Raw genomic sequence first — 16,374 nt, 5'->3', positions numbered from 1 at the left:
CTGTTGGATTCTGTTTGCTAGTATTTTGTTGAGGATTTTTGCATCTTTGCTCATCAATGGTATTGGCATCTTGTTTTCTCTTTGACATCTTTGTCTGGTTTTGGTATCAGGGTGATGGTGGCCTCATAGATTGAGTGAGGGAGTTTTCCTTCGTCTGCTATATTTTGGAAGAGTTTGAGAAGAATAGGTGTTAGCTCTTCTCTAAATGTTTGATAGAATTCGGCTGTGAAGCCATCTGGCCCTGGGCTTTTGTTTGTTGGAAGATTTTAAACCACAGTTTCAATTTCAGTGCTTGTGATTGGTCTGTTTATATTTTCTATTTCTTCCTGTTTCAGTCTAGGAAGGTTGTGCTTTTCTAAGAATTTGTCCATTTCTTCCACGTTGTCCATTTTATTGGCATATAGTGGCTTGTGATCATCTCTCATGATTCTTTGTATTTTTGCAGTGTAAGTTGTTACTTCTCCGTTTTCATTTCTAATTCTGGTGATTTGAGTCTGTTCCCTTTTTTTCTTGATGTGTCTGGCTAATGGTTTATCAATATGGTATCTTCTCAAAGGACCAGCTTTTCGTTTTATTGATCTTTGCTATTGTTTCCTTCATTTTTTATCATTAATTTCTCATCTGAACTTTACGATTTCTTTCTTTCTGCTAACTTTGGGTTTTTTTGTTCTTCTTTCTGTAATTACTTTAGGTGTAAGGCTAGGTTGTTTACTTGAGATGTTTCTTGTTTCTTGAGGTGGATTGTATTGCTATAAACTTCCCTCTTAGAACTGCTTTTGCTGCATCCCATAGGTTTTGATTCGTCGTGTTTTCATTGTCATTTGTTTCTATGGATTTTTTTATTTCCTCGGTGATTTCTTCAGTGATTTCTTGGTTGTTTAGTAGTGTATTGTTTAGCCTCCATGTGTTTGTATTTTTTACAGATTTTATCCTGTATTTGATATCTAGTCCCACAGCATTGTGGTCGGAAAAAGATACTCAATACAATTTCAATTTTCTTAAATTTACCAAGGCTTGATTTGTGACCCTAGATATGATCCATCCTGGAGAATGTTCCATGAGCACTTGAGAAGAAAGTGTATTCTGCTGTTTTTGGATGGAATGTCCTATAAATATCAATTAAGTCTATCTGTTCTAATGTGTCATTTAAACCTTGTGTTTCCTTTTTTCTTTTTTGTTTGAATGATCTGTCCATTGGTGTAAATGGGTGTTTAATTACACTACTATAATTGTGTTACTGTCAACTTTCCCTTTTTTGGCTGTTAGCATTTGCCTTATGTATTGAGGTGATCCTATGTTGTGTGCATAAATATTTACAATTGTTATATCTTCTTCTTGGATTCATCCCTTGATCATTATGTTGTATCCTTCTTTGTCTCTTGTAATAGTCCTTTTTTTAAAGTCTATTTTGCCTGATATGAGAATTGCTACTCCAGCTTTCTTTTGATTTCCATTTGCATGGAATAATTTTTCCATCCCCTCACTTTCTTTCTGTATGTGTCCCTAGGTCTGAAGTGGGTCTCTTGTAGACAGCATATATACGGGTCTTGTTTTCATATCCATTCAGCCAGTCTATGTCTTTTGGTTGGAGCATTTAATCCATTTACATTTAAGGCAGTTATCGATATGTGTGTTCCTATTACCATTTTGCTAATTGTTCTGGGTTTGTTATTGTAGGTCTTTTCCTTCTCTTGTGTTTCCTGCCTACAGAAGTTACTTTAGGATTTGTTGTAAAGCTGGTTTGGTGGTGCTGAATTCTCTTAACTTTTGCTTCTCTGTAAAGGTTTTAATTTCTCCATCAAATCTGAATGAGATTCTTGCTGGGAAGAGTAATCTTGGTTGTAGGTTTTTCTCTTTCATCCACTTTAAATATGTCCTGCCACTCCCTTCTGGCTTGCAGAGTTTCTGCTGAAAAATCAGCTGTTAAGCTTATTGGGATTCCATTGTTTGTTATTTGTTGCTTTTTCCTTGCTGCTTTTACTATTTTTCTTTGTATTTAATTTTTGATAGTTTGATTAATATGTGTCTTGGTGTGTTTCTCCTTGGATTTATCCTGTATGGGACTCTCTGTGCTTCCTGGACTTGATTGACTATTTCCTTTCCCATATTAGGGAAGTTTTCAACTATAATCTCTTCAAATACTCTCTCAGACACTTTCTTTTTCTCTTCTTATTTGGGGACCCCTATAATTTGAATGTTGGTGTGTTTAATGTTGTCCCAGAAGTCTCTGAGACTGTTCTTAATTCTTTTAATTCTTTATTCTTTTTTCTGCTCTGCAGTAGTTATTTCCACTATTTTATCTTCCAGGTCACTTATCCGTTCTTCTGCCTCAGTTATTCTGCTATTGATTCCTTCTGGAGAGTTTTAAATTTCATTTATTGTGTTGTTCATCATTGTTTGTTTTTTGCTCTTTAGTTCTTCTTGGTCCTTGTTAAATGTTTCTTGTATTCTCTTCATTCTATTTCCAAGATTTTAAATCTTGTTTTCTATCATTACTCTGAATTCTTTTTCAGGTAGACTGCCTATTTACTCTTCACTTGTTTGGTCTGGTGGGTTTTTACCTTGCTCCTTCATCTGCTGCATGTTTCTTTGTCTTCTCATTTTGTTTAACTTACTGTGTATGTGGTCTCCTTTTTGCAGGCTGCAAGTTCGTAGTTTCCATTGTTTTTGGTGTCTGCCCACAGTGGGTAAGGTTGTTTCAGTGTGTTGTGTAGGCTTCCTGGTGGAGGGGACTGGTGCCTGTGTTCTGGTGGTTGAGGCTGGATCTTTTCTTTTCGTGAGCAGGACCGCATCCAGTTGTGTGTTTTGGGATGTCTGTGAACTTATTATGATTTTAGGCAGCCTCTCTGCTAATAGGTGGGGTTGTGTTCCTGTCTTGCTAGTTGTTTGGCATAGTGTGTCCAGCACTGTAGCTTGCTGGTCATTGAGTGCTGCTGGGTCTTAGCGTTGAGATGGAGATCTCTGGGAGAGCTTTCACCGTTTGATATTACCTGGGGCCGGGTTGTCTCTGTTGGAGCAATGCCCTGAACTCGGCTTTCCCACCTCAGAGGCTCATGTCTGACACCTGGCTGGAGCACCATGACACTGTCCACCACACAGTTCTGAAGAAAAGGGAGGGGACTGGTGCCTGTGTTCTGGGGGTTGAGGCTGGATCTTGTCTTTCTGGTGGGCAGGACCACATCGGTGGTGTATTTTGGGGTGTCTGTGAACTTAATATGATTTTAGGCAGCCTATCTGTAAATAGGTAGGGTTGTGTTCCTGTCTTGCTAGTTGTTTGGCATAGGGTGTCCAGCACTGTAGCTTGCTGTTCATTGAGTGGTGCTGGGTCTTAGCATTGAGATGGAGATCTCTGGAAGAGCTTTCACCGTTTGACATTATGTGGGGCCAGGAGGTCTCTGGTGGCCCAATGTACTGAACTTGACTCTCCCACTTCAGAGGCTCAGGCCTGACACCCACCCAGAGCAGCAAGACCCTGTCAGCCACACAGCTCTGAAGAAAAGGGAGAAAAAAAAAAAGAAGGAAAGAAAGAAGAAATAAAATAAAATAAAGTTATTAAAATAAAAAATTTATAAAATATAATTAAAAATTAAAAATTAAAAAAAGAAAGAAGAGAGCAACCAAACCAAAAATCAAATTCACTAATGATAACAAGTGCTAAAAACTATACCAAAAAAAAAAAAAAAGAAAATGGACAGACAGAACACTAGTTCAAATGGTAAAAGCAAGTCTATACAGACAAAATCACAAAAAGAAACATACATTTACACACTCACCAAAAGATAAAAAGGAAAAAGATATATTTTTTTTTAAAAAAGGAAGAGAGCAACCAAATCAATAAACAAATCTACCAATGATAATAAGCTCTAAATACTAAACTAAGATAAACATAAAACTAGAAACAAATTAAATGCAGAAAGTAAATCCCAAGTCTACAGTTGCTCCCAAAGTCCAGCACCTCAATTTTGGGATGATTCATTGTCTATTCTTGTATTCCACAGATGCAGGGTACATCAAGTTGATTGTGGAGATTTAATCCGCTGCTCCTGAGGCTGCTGGGAGAAATTTCCCTTTCTCTTCTTTGTTCACACAGCTCCTGGGGTTCAGTTTTGGGTTTGGCCCCACCTGTGTGTGTAGGTCACCTGGGGGTTTCCCACCCATTGGGGATGGGGTTAAAGTAGCAGCTGATTAAGGGGCTCTGGTTCACTCAGGCCAGGGGGAGAGAGGGGTATGGCAGTTATAACTGGAATGCAGGGTGAGCTTGTGGTGGCAGAAGCCAGCATGATGTTGCAACAGCCTGAGGAGTGCCGTGTGTTCTCCTGGGGAAGTTGTCCCTGGATCACAGTACCCTGGCAGTGATGGGCTGCACAGCCTCCTGGGAGGGGAGGTGTGGATAGTGACCTGTGCTTGCACATAGGGTCCTTGGTACAGCAGCCATAGCAGCAGCAGCAGCCTTAGCATCCCATGCCCATCTCTGGTGTCCATGCTTATAGCTGCCCACACCAGTCTCTGGAGCTCGTTTAGGCAGTGTTCTGAATCCCCTCTCCTCGTGCACCCTGAAACAATGGTCTCTTGCCTCTTCGGCAGTTCCAGACTTTTTCCCGGACTCCCTCCCAGCTAGCTTGGCACACTAGCCCCCTTCAGGCTGTGTTCACACAGCCAACCCCAGTCTTCTCCCTGGGATCTGACCTCTGAAGAAGCTGGAGCCTCAGCTCCTAACCCCCACCTGCCCCAGCAGGTGAGCAGACAAGCATCTCAGGCTGGTGAGTGCTGGTCAGCACTGATCCTCTGTGCAGGAATCTTCCCACTTTGCCCTCTGCACCCCTGTTGCTGCACTCTCCTCTGTGGCTCTGAAGCTCCCCCCACCCCCACGCAACCCCCTGTCTCCTCCAGTGAAGGGGCTTCCTAGTGTGTGGAAACTTTTCCTCCTTCATAGCTCCCTCCCAGAGGTGCAGGTCCCATCCTTATTCTTTTGTTTCTGTTTTTCTTTTGTCCTACCCAGGTACATGGGAAGTTTCTTGCCTTTTGGGAAGTCTAAGGTCTTCTGCCAGCGTTCAGTAGGTGTTCTGTAAGAGTTGTTCCACATGTAGATATATTTCTGATGTATTTGTATGGAGGAAGGTGATCTCCACATCTTACTCCTCTGCCATCTTGAAGGTCTCCCCAACCTTGATTCTTATGCTTCTTAATAAATATCGTTTCCATAGGCAACAGGACTACCTGTAAAAGAATTTTGTCTTTGTGTCTGCAAACAATTGACAAATTGTTTTGTTTTCAGTTCCCATTGTATAGAACAACTAAAGAATGAGGAGAAGGAGGAGGAGGAGGTGGAAGCAGAGAAGCATGATTCAGTCCATAATTCAAAAAATATATTTTAAGTTTGTGAAAACAAAGTCAGGATTTAAATAATCAGTGTTGTAGTCAAAAGAGCTCAAACCAAGAAACCTCTCTAATTTCCCTTTTTACCCTTATATGTTTTTGAGATAATTGCCTTAAGTCTTTACATGTCCTCTTTATCATGATGTGGAGAGCCATAACTTTCTGTCTCTGCCGTTTCTCTCTCTCTCTGTCTCTCGCTTTCTCATACACACACACACACACACACACACACACACACACACACACACACACACACGTAATTCATCCTGCCATCTGTTCCTCATTCTTCTGCCATTCTAAGATGGGGGAGGGTGAAGGCATGAACATAGCTCTCTCTAGGCTTCTCTTCCATGACTCATCCAGGCTTTAGTTAAGGAGAAAGATCTTCCTGAATCCTGTGGCTACAAACTGTACCTGAAATAATGTGTAAAATTATACATGAAATACTGAAGAAAGGACATTTCCTCACCTTAAATAAAATTCGGAGCATCTTCTAAATACTGCTTCTGCATTTAAGGACATAAAAGTCATTTCAGACTTCTTTGTCCATGTTTGGAACTAGGCTTAGGGTGAAGAGATTGTAATTTCTTGTGCATATATTTAGCAGGCAAAAATTCTTAGTCATAACATCAAAATAAAACTAGTGTAATTTGAAAATATTATCTTCACAATATTGTAGTTCTGTGTTTTGCATTATCAGCCATTCTGATACATGGTAAATATGAGCAAAGCAGGTAAAGTCCTAAAATTTCACTTTTCTCATCTTAAAATGAGTAAGACGATGCTACTAATTTATTGGTTAGGACAATTGTATCTGTTTTCTATTTTTGCATGACAAACTTAGTAGCCAAAGCAATATCCAGTGGACACTGTCGTGCATGTGTCTTTGCAGCACTATTTACAATAGCCAAGTCATGGAAGCAACCACAATGTGCATCGACAGATGAATGAATAAAGAAGATGTGGTACATATATACAATGGAATATTACTCAGCCATAAAAAGGAATGAAATTGGGTCATTTGTAGAGACATGGATTGTACATGTGGACCTAGAGATTGTCATACAGAATGAAGTAAGTCAGAAAGAGAAAAACAAATATCATATTAATGAATATATGTGGAATCTAGAAAAATGGTACAGGTGAACCTGTTTGCAAGGCAGAAATAGAGCCACAGATATAGAGAACAAATGTATGGACACCAAGGTGGGAAAGAGGGGGTGGAATGAATTGGGAGATTGGGATTGACATACATACACTAATATGCATAAAATAGATAACTAATGAGAACCTGTTGTAGAGCACAGGGAACTCTACTTTACTTTTCTGTACATAGAAACTATCACAAAATTGTAAAACAGCTATACCTTAATAAAAAATAAAAACAAACAAACAATACCCATTTCTTATCTCACAGTTCTGTAGGTCAGAAACCTGGATGGGCTCAACTATGTTTTTTGTTCAGAGTCTCACAAGTCTAAAACCATGGTATCAGCCAGGCTCTGATCTCATTTGGAGCTCAGAGTCCTCTTTCAAGCTCATGAGGTCATGGAAGAATTTAGTTTTTCAGTTGAGTAGAGTCTGAGGCCCTTGATTCCTTGCTGATGGTCATCCAGGAGTCACTCTCAGATCCTGGAGGCCACCCACTTCCTTACCATGTGGCTCCTCAAAGCCAGCAGTGAATCCTCTTCATGCTTTGGATCTCTCTGGCTTCCTGTGTCTGTGATCAGATTTAAAAAGGACTCATATGATTAATTCAGGCCCACCTGAATAACACCCCTATCTTAATGTCAGCTGATTTGAAACCTTAATTACAGCTGCAAAATCCCTTCATGGCAGTACCGAGATTAGTGTTTGATTGAATATTGGGAGAAGTTGTGTGTACACCAGCAGCCGGGAATCAGGGGCCATCTTAAAATCCTACCCACTACAAGGACCAAATGGGATCTGGTATGCAAGGCTATAAAGCCATTTAGCAAACTTCTTGGAATACACGAACACTCATCATCATCACCATTGTTGTCATCACAGTTATCATCACCAAGAGAAGAGGGGGAGCAGTGACACCTTAAATCAATTTTGGCTGAAATGCAGCCAAATTGAATAAGACTAAAGAGCTGCTCATTGGTGTTCTTTCTTTATCAGATATAATGTCTCTGAATTATCAGTGTGAGTAGAGAAACATGGAGGCAGATATAATTCCACTGGACATTGTTTTAAATAATAATCATTAATGGTCAACATAAGTGCGGTCACCTCCTCTAGCAAGCTCTACTGCCATTTCCTCCTTTCTTCTATCCCATCTTAATTCGGGAACACTTGTATTCTTTTAGGACCATTTGCTTTTAACATATTTTGTTCTCCAAGTAGCATTTGGACTCCTTAAGGATAAAAAAAAAAAATGCCTATCATTCCCAGGAAATGTCCTGGCAGAGCAAACATGCTCTGAAATTATTAAATTATTAAATAGATGCACTCCTGCAGACAAGTAGTTGACATGAAGGAAATCCAGCACATGTACCCAGGATGTCCTAACAGGCAGTTGAGTGTGCTATGGCAACACAGAATCTAGGAGCTCATGATATTTAGATATCCATGAAAGCAATCTGCATCAGGAAGCAGGGCCATAGTCACAGGTGTTTAGAAGCAGGAGTGCTGTCCAAATGTGAGGGACAGGCAAGAAAAAGATGGTGTCTCAATCCTAAGGGTGAATAATTTAAAAAATGAACTTCCATACCAGGATATGAGACAGAGATGCCTAGGTCAGCAACAAGGGTGGACACATGAGAGCTCTGTCCCCTACCTACAGCCAGAACGGGCCCCATATCTGAAGAAAGTAGTAGATCCAGTTGTTAAGTTGAGAAAGGTCCAGAATCAGGAGGGTCCTGAAAGCAGCACATCAGAGTAAGGTTTTTTCCAATTAAAACTAATGTTAAAGGAGGGAAATGCAGTACAGCCTACACTACTATTCCATAACTGTCCAGTGTAGAGCCAGGTTAATTTTGAACATAAGGATTCTGAGACACAGGTAGCATTTACTTTGCTGCTCATGGGGAAGGAACTGGGGAGGAAAGGCCCAGTGGGAAGGAGCAGTTGTGACCACCTCACTGAAGTTCCTTGTGTTAATGATGAGAGAAACTGCCTTTAAAACATATTTTTAGACACGATCACTTGACTTTCTATTCTAACAATACAATATGTAGTTGTGTGCAGTTCATCTGAATAGGATTTGAATCACAAAAACATTAAATTAACCTCTTAATCATTCCCTTTGTAAAAGGTTTATGCCAAGGTTAATCAGGGACCAAGAACTCTGTTTCTTATCTCAAAGGATAAAGAACTTAGAGACTTAGGATAAAGACCTTGTCCTAGTTCTTTAGGACAAGTCCAAGCGGCATCAGCACAACTCTGAACTTGAGTTCAGGATATTAAAAATGACCTTTTGCCGTCGTTCTTATAGGTATATTATAAAGGAAATCTTATTACTTGGAGATGTGTTTGTATATATTGGCATACACATAACTTGGATACTCATATGTTTTGATTAATACACATAACTTACTACTTTATAACTTCCACAGGCAATAATCAACACTCATATATAACATTTTCATAGTAGTATTGAGCCACAACGGAATTATAAAGTGTTGAAAGGAGAAGGAGATGGAAGTAGAGGGATGAACAAAATAAGGATTATATACTAAAACCATCTTTACTGCCTATTCAACTATTTTTTCCTTCTAAGATTATATTAGTACATTCCATGTCTGAATGGATATAAAAGTATAAAGAAATAGAATAATAGTAGTGCTGATGAACACTTTGGATTTATATGTCAAGAGATTTATTTGAGAAACTCTAACTGGAAGGGAATTAATGGAAAGATAATCAACCAAAAGAGGTTTTGTGATTATGTGCCTTAAAAAATGTTTGATTTCATGTTAGAAATTCTAAGTCATTGCTTTGTTTCTTTAAGGTGTCATAATGATAGTACTCTCTCTTGATTATCTTATTTAATATATACATTATTCACAAAACCATGAACCATGAAAAAGAAAAATACTTAGTAAGCTTAGAAATAAAAGTATTTATTTTTATGTTAGAGCAGTGGGAATCTGCAATGAAAATCCTTCAAGATATTCAAAATGTTGAAAAGAAAGGAAAAAGGAACATTTCTATAGCTTATATCTATGACTCCTTATATCTCCGACTGCTTATTTAATGCTTTTTAAAAAAATGTATAGTGTCTTAGAAAAGATACTTTGGGAACGAAATACTGTAGTGTTAAAAACTTACTGTACCATAATTCATGATTGATGCTGCAAAGCCCAGTAAAAGAATACCAAGTCTTATAGAAAACGTTTCAAATACAGATTAGTTTTACACTTTGTCCTTTGACTCTATTTTTGATGGCTTCAAATATTCCACAAAAATTGAAGTAATGTATCAGTCTTCATCGTCAATTCATCCTTCTATTCATTTTCAGTGAATTTTCACAGTTTAACATTATAACTATTGACTATTAAACAAATATTTTGAATACCTTTTTTTTGGTCTTATACATACATTAGTATATGTCTATATACACTGCAGGTATATAATACTACAAAATGTATAGAGTTTTTTGTTTAAGATAAAACTATGGAATAATAACTGAAAACCATAAAAGTATAGTTTCCAATTTTATCTTTTAAATATTAAATAAGCTAAAATGCTTCATTTCCCAAGACATTAACATAATAAGAAAGAAAAGATAATTATTTGCTTTTATCATGATTGTAGTACCAAGTAGAAGAACTGTAAAATTTACAATGTAGAACTCATTCTAATATCATAAAGTCCTGTAGTTTTTTTAAGATTACTGTAACAGACAATATAAAATACATTCATACTGAAAAATATTTATGTTTTATACTTATGGACTAACTATACTATTCTCTGACCAAACTAACCATACATAATTAATCACTCTTTTCTAATGATGTTACATGGCTTTAAACAAATTTCAGTGGCACAAAGTGTGGTCTTGTATCTTCTTTGCTGTTTTGGTAATAAGAGAACAGATTAAGCACCTTCATGCTCGAAAACATAAAGATGAAATAATTCACATTGTACAGGGATCTTTGTTTCTGCATTTGTATGTTTCTACTCATGAAAAATGAGCTGTGCACATAGGCTTGTAATAGTGTGGTAGGGATGTGTCAGAATGACCACTCTGGAGAATGACATTAGCATCATGGCAATGTATCATGACACTTTTCCTTTTTATCCCCCTTTTTTTAACAACAAAATAGATATCCACCCACAAACAAAAGTGTCCTTGTGGGTGTTGTGGGATCTAGAATCATATATATGCCAAGGGACCTGGGAGGAGTCTCACTCACCTATGCATCCAGTAATAAGCAGACAGACCTCAGTACAAAGTGTGGAACCAGGGGAGAGAGTGAACATGTCTAGAGCCCTCTCATCCAGGTTGGGAAAAAAAAAAAAAAAACCTGGAGCGTGCTGACCTGAGCAGATACCCACACATGATGGAGAATTTGCAGAAATCCAGCCTTCCTTAGGGGAGATTCCAGCACACCCCTGGAGGAAATAATATGTGAGTTTGGTCACAGGGGTGGCAGTAGTAAGAGAAACGTTCCCAGTGCTCCCCTCACCCAGGGAAACTGCACTGGACTGCTCTCTAGCAGCACTGACCTCTCCAGCAGAGGAAGAGAAGAGCAGTCAGTGATTGCCTGGCTATTGCAGTGTGCAGGACACAGCTGGAGAAAACCACTTCCTTCCAGCAACACCAAGGGTATTGAGGTGGGACCTCCATGACTGGGGGGAGGGAGGAGATCTGGAAAGAGGCGGATAAGGGATTTGCTTCCTGCTGACTGTACTCAGCAAGACATCCACCCATGAGCCTCTGGAAGTACCATGCCTGGTACCACCCCACTGACTCCACAGGCCTGTGGGCAAGGTTCGGATAGCTAACCCTGCCCTTCCCCCTATTCAGCTGCTTGCTCTTAGCGTACTTTCCTGAATGCAGCAGCAAAAGAGCTCCTGTAGACAGAGGGTGCAACCGGAAACAGACCATGGTCTGTGGGCAAGGGAGAAACTATCTTCTGAAACATAAGAGAGGTCGCAGTAGCCTGCCTGGTGACTTGTAAGAACTAGAAAAGTTATAAAAACTTAAGGATCTTGCCAAAAGAGAGAGAAAGTATAGTAGAACAGGTGTACCAACACCCTATATAACACAGTACAACCCCATATAATAAAGACACCACCAAATAGAATACCCCATCTGAAGGCAACAAGCAAAGATTTAAGAGGGGGTCAGCTCCTTCAGATGTGAAAGTAGCAGCACAAAACTATGAAGAATGTTTAAAATTAAGGAAACATGCCATCACAAAGAGAAAATAATATTTCTCCAATAACCAAACTCAAAGATGCTAACTTTGTAATGTCACTGATAGAATTCAAAATAACTGTTTTGTAGAAACTCAATGAGCTATGAGAAAACTCAGAAAGACAGTACAATGAAATCTTGGGGAAAAATACATGATTGAAATGAGATTTTCCCAAAGATATAGAAATCATAAAAAAGAACCAGAGATTCTGGAGTTGAAGAACTCAATGAATAAAGTAAAATATGCAATAAAGAGAATATGAAGTAGAGTGGAGGAAAGGGTAGAAATAATAAGTGAAATAGAGGGCAGGGGTTTTGAAATAATCCAGTTAGAAGAGAAAAAAAGAATGAAAAAGGATAAAAAAAGCCTAAATGATCTATGGAATTTCATCAAAATTAAAAACATTAGAATAATTGGGATTTCAGAAGGAGAAAAGATGGAGAAGTGAACAGAAATGTGTTTAAAGAAATCATACCTGTTAAATTCCTAAACCTGGGAAGAGAATTGGACATCTTAATTTACAAAGCCAGTAGATCACCCTATTATCTCAATGCAGAAAGACCTTCTCCAAGACAGGTTATAATGAAACTGTCAAAAATCAAGGATAAATGTAAAATACTAAAAAAAAATCTTGTAACCTACAAAGGAGCCCCCATTAGGCTATCAGTGGATTTCTCAACAGAAACCCTACAGGCCTGGAGAAAGAGGGATAACATATTCAAAGTACGGAAAAAAAGAAAAAAAAATACCAGCCAAGAATACACTATTTCACTAAATTATCCTTCAGATATGAAGGAGAAATAAAGTCTTTTCTAGATAAACAAAAGCCGAGGGAGTTCATCACCACTAGACCTGCCTGCAAAACATGCTAAAAGGAGTCATTCAAGCTGAAATCGAACGATGCTAATATGCAACATGAAAATATAAGAAAGTTTATAACACACAGGTAAAGATAAACATACAGTCAGATGTAGAAAACGCTAAATCTGTAATACAATGGCCACTTAACTGTAGTATAACGTCAAAAGAAAAGAGTATTCAAAGTTACTATAGCTACTATAATGTGTTAATGAATACACAATATAAAAGAAGTAAATAAGACATCAAAAAAAGGGGGGGACAGAGTAAAAGGGTGAAAAGGGTGAAGATTTTTTTATTTTGTGGAAAGGCAAGCCAAAGCAACCTGAAAAGAGCAGTCTGAGGGTCTACAACCACAAACTTGTAGAAGGGAGTACAGTTACATGTCCATTTGACAGAGTGTCAGTCAAGAGGCTTGCTCAATACTTGCTCAGTTTCCTCTTCCGGTTGAAACTAAAAAGGTAGACTTGAGGATGCCTGTGATGTCTTTGCTATCCAAACACACTTATTTCAGGAAGGAGGGCACCTGGAGTCAACTTAATTGAGGGAATCCACTTAATTATTAAAATAAATATTTATGCTGAGAGCCACAGATATTCCATTCACGTTCTAAGCAGTTGAGTTGGTAAAGATCTTGTTCCCATTTCATAGGAAATAGATTACATTCAATTACTCCTCATAACAGCCAACTGGAAGATTATTCCATTGCTTTTGAAGCACTGGTTGGATTGGCATCTGTGATGATAGCCAAATAAATGAGGTTTCTGTGTAACACACACTGGTACTGGACACACTCATTCACCAGACCCTTGTTCTGATACTACATGATACAGCAGATCATGATACAGCTAGTATCATGATACAGCTAGTCATTCTCCTCCAGGAGCTTCTGGATTGTCTCCTGATTAACTTCTGCCTTGCCTCTCAGCCAGTCCAGTATGAAGGTCACTGACAGGTTAGAACCTGGCCTCAGGCCCTGCAGACCTGTGAGCATCTAGACCAGAGCTGACCAGCAGCTAAAAGGGTAAAGCTTTTATAGACAGTCGAAGTTAAGTTGCTACCAGCTTACAATGGACTGTTTAATCTGTAAGATATCTTCTGTAAGCCTCATAGTAACACAAAGCAAAAACCTAGAACAGATGAATAGAAGATAAAGGAAGAAAAAACATCATACCAGCACAGAAAATCACCCATTTACAAAGACAGGCAGAAACAGAGGGAAAATATGAAACAATGAAAATACAAAACAATTAATAAAATGGCATTTGTAAGTCCTCCCATATCAATAGAAACTCAATGTAAATGGATTGAATTCACCAATCAAAATGCACAAAGCAGCTGGATGGAATAATAAACAAAACCCAAATATAAAATTCCTACAAAAGACTCACTTATAGGCTCAAAGAAATGGGTGAAAAAAAAAAATTCCATGCAAGTGAAAACCCAAAGAAAGCAGGGATAGTAATACGTATATCAGAAAAATTAAGCTTTAAGCCAAAAACTGTAAAAAGAGACAAAGAACGTCATCATATAATATAAAGGGGTCAATCCATCAAGAAGATATAACAGTTGTAAATATATATACATCCAACATAGGAGCACCTAAACATGCTAAGTAAACACTAACAGATGTGAAGGGAGAAAAAAACAAAGATATGTAAGAGTAAGGGACTTTAATACCCATTATCAACAATGGATACGTCACTTTCCAGACAAAAAATCAACAAGGAAACGATGGTCTTGAACCATACATTGGACCAAATGGATTCAACAGACATTTTTAGAACAATCCATCTGACAAAAGCAGAATACAGTTTTTTCTCAAGTTCACTTGGAACATTCCCCAGGATTGACCATAAAATAGGGCATGAAACAAGTCTTACAAAATTAAAGAAAATTGAAATCATATCAAGTATCTTTTCCAGTTACAATAGATTGAAACTAGAAATCAACAAGAAGAAAGATGGAAAATCTACAAATATGTTGAAATTAACACTCTCTTGAACAACCAATGAATTAAGGAAAAAAATCAGAACCAAAAATTTAAAAATCTCAAAATCAATGAAAGTGGAAACACAGCATACAAAACCCATAAGTTTTTGTCTCAAACAGCAGTTTTGAGAGGGAAGTATACAGTGATAAATGCATGTAATTAGAAAATAGATCTCAGATTAAAAAACCTAACTTTACACCTCAAGGAACTAGAAACAAAAGAACAAATGAACCCCTAAGTTAGCAGACGGAATAAAATAACAAATATCTGAGCAGAAATACATGAAATAGAGACCAGAAAAAGCAATAGAAAAAAATCAACAAATCTAAGAGCTGTTGTTTTTTTAAAAATAAAATCAAAATTGACAAACCTTTAGCTAAACTAAGAAAAAAAGAGAAGACTCAAATAAAATCAGAAATGAAAGAGGAGGCATTACAACTGTTACTACAGAAACACGTAGAATCTTTTTTTTTTAAAACATCTTTATTGCAGTATAATTGATTTACAATGGTGTGTTAGTTTCTGCTGTATAAAAGAGTGAATCAGCTATACATAAACATATATCCCCATATCACCTCCCTCTTGCGTCTCCCTCCCACCCTCCCTATCCCACTCCTCTAGGTGAACACAAAGCACAAGGTGATCTCCCTGTGCTATGTGGCTGCTTCCCACTAGCTATCTATTTTACATTTGGTAGTGTATATATGTCCATGCCACTCTATCACTTCGTCCCAGCTTAACCTTCCCCCTCCCCATGTCCTCAAGTCTATTTTCTACGTATGCAGCTTTACTCCTGTCCTACCCCTAGGTTCTTCAGGAAAAAAAAAAATTTTTAAAGATTCCATATATATGTGTTAACATACGGTACTTGTTTTTCTCTTTCTGATTTACTTCACTCTGTATGACAGACTCCAAGTCCATCCACCTAACTACAAATAACTCAATTTCGTTTCTTTTTATGGCTGAGTAATATTTCATTGTATATATGTGCCACATCTTTATCCATTCAACTGTCGATGGACACATAAATTGCTTCCATGTCCTGGCTATTGTAAATAGAGCTGCAATGCACATTGTGGTACATGACTCTTTTTGAATTATGGTTTTCTCAAGGTATATGTCAAGTAGTGGGATGGCTGGGTCATATGGTTGTTCTATTTTTAGTTTTTTAAGGACCCTCCATACTGTTTTCCATAGTGGCTGTATCAATTTACATTCCCACCAACAGTGCAAGAGGGTTCCCTTTTCTCTACACCCACTCCAGCCTTTATTGTTTCTAGAGTTTTTAATGATGACCATTCTGAATGGTGTGAGGTGATACCTCATTGTAGTTTTGATTTGCATTTCTCTAATGATTAGTGATGTTGAGCATCCTTTCATGTGTTGGTTGGCAATCTGTATATCTTCTTTGGAGAAATGTCTATTTAGGTCTTCTGCTCATTTTTGGATTGGGTTGTTTGTTTTTTTGATATTGAGCTGCATGAACAGCTAGTATATTTTGGAGATTAATCCCTTATCACTTGCTACGTTTGCAAATATTTTATCCCATTCTGAGGGTTGTCTTTTTGTCTTGTTTAGGGTTTCCTTTGTTGTGCAAAAGCGTTTAAGTTTCATTAGGTCCATTTGTTTATTTTAATTTTAATTTCCATTTCTCTAGGAGGTGGGTCAAAAAGGATCTTGCTGTGATGTATGTCATAGAGTGTTCTCCCAAGGTGTTCCTGTAAGAGTTTTATAGTGTCTGGCCTTGCATTTAGG

At 37.9% G+C, this 16,374-nt stretch overlaps 1 protein-coding gene and 1 pseudogene across 1 annotated transcript in view; one reads left to right on the top strand and one right to left on the bottom strand.

Annotated features, from left to right (window-relative positions):
• Positions 1-16,374, top strand: part of KHDRBS2 (KH RNA binding domain containing, signal transduction associated 2) — a 713,320-nt gene that overhangs the window by 520,256 nt on the left and 176,690 nt on the right. The gene's annotated exons all lie outside the window — the stretch shown is intronic.
• Positions 13,324-13,620, bottom strand: LOC103001599 (SS18-like protein 2; annotated as a pseudogene).

This window comes from Balaenoptera acutorostrata, chromosome 10 (assembly GCF_949987535.1).
Source record: "Balaenoptera acutorostrata chromosome 10, mBalAcu1.1, whole genome shotgun sequence".
NCBI classification, from domain to species: Eukaryota; Metazoa; Chordata; class Mammalia; order Artiodactyla; family Balaenopteridae; genus Balaenoptera; species Balaenoptera acutorostrata.
The sequence above is the reverse complement of the archived record's forward strand: the minus strand, read 5'-3'. Positions and strand labels throughout refer to the sequence as shown.